Below are 5,134 nucleotides of genomic sequence, written 5' to 3' on the forward strand. Positions count from 1 at the left end.
TATATAACAAAACCTTTAAGAAAACAATAAAATGTCAAATCTATAATATTTTAAATCAATGCAATTTGAAGAAAAGTTGGTGGGATTACAAAATTGATGAAATTTCATTAATCTGAACATGAAATTTAAAGTATGATTGTCTCTTCCTTTGGCCTCAATCCCTTTTGACACACAAAAAAAAATTACATGTAACATGCATGTATGGGACACTTGAATATTACCAAGTGATTATTAATGTAATGATAAATAATTTGATAAATAACATTATTTTTTGGATGTTTTAAAGGTGATATAGTCGTGATTTTGTAATTGAATAGTGAAAATATCAATGTCTTACGATTATAATCTAGATAAGTTCACACATGGTTAATTGATCCACATTAATTAATCAATAGATCGAAAATCAGCGATTATACAACAATAATAATAATAATACTAATCTAGATAGGCTCACACATAATTAATTGATCCGGATTAGTTAATCAATATATCGGAAATCAGTGGTTATACAAAAAAAATAATCTAGATAGGTTGAGACATGATTTACATAGGATAAAAATATTAATGTACGAAAGATTAAACAATGAAATAACATAACACCAATGGGATATCTAAAGATAGTCTTGAATCATGTATAAATCAAATAATATTAGACATGATTTAAATTGTGCATAATGTAAAACATGTATGAAAATTATTTTAAATACACACCAACAAATACATAAAAATACAATTGGTCAACAAATAACCATAAAACCTACTTACTACCATAGTAGTAATCTCTTTCATTGGTAATTAATTCAGATTCTCTTAAATATCTCCAAAATAACAACGCAGTGTAATAAAATCATCCTTTGTGTACTTTGTCACGTTGCACCCAATTTGTAGCTCACACAGATAAGCTTCAGTGGGAACCAAGTCTCTCTGTGCCTATAAATACTGTCCCTTTTTTCCTATAGAATTCATTGCCTCTTCTCATTACTTTTGGTATACACCCTCTCCTTTGCTCTTCGTTTGTGTTCAAGTTAAAGGCTTTATTCTCTTCCTTCCTGCTTTCTTTTCTTTTGAGTTGTTTGCTCTAGATTCAGGTTTGATTTTCATGGAGTCTTGTGGTTTCTTCTTAGTTTGATTGTTTTCAAGCTGTTACAAGACTCAATTGTGAAGCGTTGGTTTTTATACATTTTCTTCAGATTTGATTTCTTTTACTCAAATTTTTTTGTTTTAATCCCATGGATTTTTCTTATTACTGTCCTTTGATTCTTCTTCACACTCTCAAATATTTTAATTAGTTTTTATGTTGCTTGGGATTAATGTGACCTACACAAAATCCTTTTTTTTTCTTTTTAACTACAAGATTGATGTGAAGTCGTAGGAAGTTGAGATGTAAATTTTCTAGAAATAATCACAAAAGGTCATGGTTTTTTAATTGCCATGGTTTCCCCCTCTCACAGTTGGTTTATTTTTTTATTTTTTTATCATTTAGATTTATGTGAAGTTTAATTTTTTTATTGTTCAAGATTTTTTTAGTGACTAATAGGTGTAATGATTTCGAATACATTTTGAGTTAAATTGAATTAAGGGGTTGTTTGAGAATGCTAATGGAAGTGCTTTTGACCCAAAATTCCGTTTGAAATGCAAAAGCTTTCTTAAACAACTCATTTGCAGCCAAAAGTTCATTTTTTGAAACGTGATTATTGACTCAAACCAAGAAGCCGAAAAAATAATGCTTTTGCGTTGAAAAAGCTCGTTTGGAGAAGCATTCTCAAATGAAACCTTTTAGATCTGATTTTAGAGTTTTATACCTTTATTTGTTATTTTTTTAGAAAAAAATAAAAAAAATCAATTAATTTTGAGTAATTTGATTCGAATGATAAACTTTCATAATATTTACAAATGTTTTTACATAATACATGAAAGTTTTAATTATTTTTAATGTTAATTTCGTTTCTTTTGTTTGCATAACTTATATTTGTTGGCCAGAAATTCAGAATGCAAAGTCAAGGGCAAGGCAGTAACTTGACCTTAAGGTTTCTCCTAGAGAACAGAGGGATGAACCCTAATGATGGTCATATCAGTGGCAACCATGGCACCATTGCTCCATCAATTTTATCGGGTAGTCAAGGTCAAGGGTTTGGTTATGGTCCGCTCCAGCTAGACCTGAATGAGCCACTACCGTTAACATTAGACCTTTCTAGAACTGGAAGATCATCAGGTAATCAACAAATCCTAGCTTCTTGTGATTCCTTGAGCCCAATTATGATTCATTCAGGAAGTGGTGGGTATGTTGTAGAAGAAACTACCAATCGAGAGGGTCTTCTTCCAACTAATGGTCAGTCGAGGCTTTTATGCAAAAGAAGGGCGTCTGAAGTGCCACAGCCCCAGAATGCTGTCCTCAACATCCCAACTGCAGCTAGTTCCTCCAACAACGGCAGTCATTTAGCCCGAACTGTGGCTGCTTCGTCGATACAGATTGGACAAACCGACAGCTATCAGAGAAACACTCGGCTGAGGACATTTCTAGGCCAACAAAACCCTGGGATTGTAAACAGTCGGCATGGAAACTCCAGCAGTTTTAATGCACAAGCCACTGGCTAGCATCGTCAACGACCAGTGCTTTCCTCATTTGGTTCCTCACAATCAAGGCTGGCTACGGAAAATCCTGCAGTGTTGCACCACCAACAGCAGCCAACTGTAGGAGTCTCTAATCAGTTGCAGCAGCTTACTGGAGGAATCCCTAGTCATTTGCAGCAGCAGCAGCAGAATATTGTTGGAGCCCATAATCAGTTGCAAACTCCGCTGTCTTCCCAATATTGGAATGGGCCAACCATGCCATCGCATGGTCATCAATCTTTTGTTTCAGTTGTGACGATTCAACCGGGCAATGTGCAACCAAATGAACATGGTCATGGGAACTCAAGCTTTCTTGGAAACGCTGCCGCCTCTTCGGGAATCCAATCCGGCTCGGGCATGTATAATTCACCATTGTCGTCCGTGGGGCACCATCAACCAAGTATGGCTGAACAAACTATACAAAGACTGCAATATATGCTTGACAGCACTGAGGCATGGAGGATGGCTCATAACCACCCCACATATACTGAGTCTTCTCATACTGTTCGAGACCTGGAAGCCACAGTGAGAAATAATAATTACAGGCCAACTCAGGTTCCTCCAAGGCCTGGAGCCATTGCTGCTGATAGACACAAGTAGCTAATAATATTTGACTGTCACGTATAATGTCATCTCAAATGACTGCGCAAAGGAGAAGAAGACTGATATCTCAGGTTTGCTCAATACACTACTTTCTTCATAATTATTGCTTTCATTTAGTCTATTTCAGGAACTAAACACGTCTTTGCCATAACAGATGCGCAGTTACCTTCGACTTGTTCGTAGGTCTGGTGGCTTACGAACCGAGGTAAGGTTTAAGCTTATTCCATAGTTATAAAAATTGCTGCCATATATCAAGGTTTGCACCGAGTATTATTGGGCAGGATGCAACGGAAATGGATTGTACATTTTTGTAGACCATGTATGCATTAGAAACTGTTGGTAAATAAATCGAGTACGAGTAATTTCCCTATAACCAGATTAGTGAGAATGCGAAATAAAAGCGGAAAAATAATATCCGAATTTGATAACGGAGTTCAACCAATTATGCATACGTCTCCGGACTGCTGCAGATATTTTACTAAAGAGAGAAAATTTACAGGTGTTTACAAAACACTCACTACTCACAAGAAAGTTCTCTAGTATTGGGAGAAAAAAATGATTTGGGATGATTTTGAAGCTAAATGGGTTAGGGTATTTACAGTTGAAGCTTAAGGACTAATCTTGTAAATACCCTAAAGTATGTAGGGACTAAAATGTAATTAAAACACTCCCCATTTGCCCCTTTGTCTGACTTTCACGTTCAACAATCTCCCACTTGAAGACTGATTTTAATCTTTCTTCACACCTCGATCAATGCAGCAGCATTTCTGGTCTTGTTACTCTAGCATGCCAACTGAAGCTGAACACAACTTCAGTTTGTCCATAGTCACTGTCTTTGTCAACATGTCTGTCGGATTTTGAGATCCACTAATCTTTTCAAGTTTCAAAATCCCATATTCTAGAAGAGACCGGATAAAATGATATCGCAATTGTATGTGCTTCGTCCTGGAATGAAAAGACGGATTCTTCGCTAGATGGATAACACTTTGACTATCGTAATACAAGACATTGTTTTCTTGTTTCTTGCCTAACTCTTCCAAGAAACTTTGGAGCCAAACCATCTCCTTGCTGGCTTCCGTAACAGCGACATATTATGCTTCATTTGTAGAGAGAGCAACTATCTTCTGTAGTTGAGAAACCCAACTCACTACAGTACCTCCTAGAGTATAGACATACCCTGTGGTGCTCCTTCTGATGTCAACATTTCCGACTAAGTCAACATCTACATAGCCTGTCAGTATTGTGTCTCTACCTTTGAAACAAAGTGCTTTGTTTGTGGTACCCCGTAGATATCTGAGGATCCATTTGACTGCTTCCTAGTGTACCTTGCCCGGATTATTCATGTACCTGCTAACAGCTCCCACTGCATGAGTAATATTTGGTCTAGTAAAAACCATGGCATACATTAGACTTCCAATTGCTAAGGCATACGGCACTTTCACCATATGTGCACGTTCTTCCTTCGTCTTTGGTGACTGTTCTTTGGAGAGTCTAAAATGAACACCTAAAGGTGTACTTACTGGTTTAGCATCTTGCATGTTGAACCTGGAGAGTACTTTGTTGATGTACTCAGCCTGTGATAACATCAAAGTCCCCGACTTTGTGTCTCTCTTAATCATCATCCCAAAAATCTGCTTTGCAGCGCCCATATACTTCATAGCAAACTGCTTCGACAATTTTTGCTTCAAGTTTATAATCTCTTGCATGTCTGAGCCTGCAACGAGCATGGCATCAACGTACAATAATAAAATAATGAAGTTGTTGTCAAACCTCTTTATGTAGCAACAATGATCTGCTTGGCATTTGGTAAAACCACTGCTACTCATGAAGTTATCGAACTTCTTATACCACTATCTAGGAGTTTGTTTTAAACCATACAAGCTCTTCTTCAACATGCATACCAGGTTTTTCTTGCCTGCCT

The sequence above is a fragment of the Hibiscus syriacus genome, unplaced genomic scaffold (assembly GCF_006381635.1).
Source record: "Hibiscus syriacus cultivar Baekdansim isolate YM2019G1 unplaced genomic scaffold, ASM638163v2 tig00110548_pilon, whole genome shotgun sequence".
Classification (NCBI taxonomy): Eukaryota; Viridiplantae; Streptophyta; class Magnoliopsida; order Malvales; family Malvaceae; genus Hibiscus; species Hibiscus syriacus.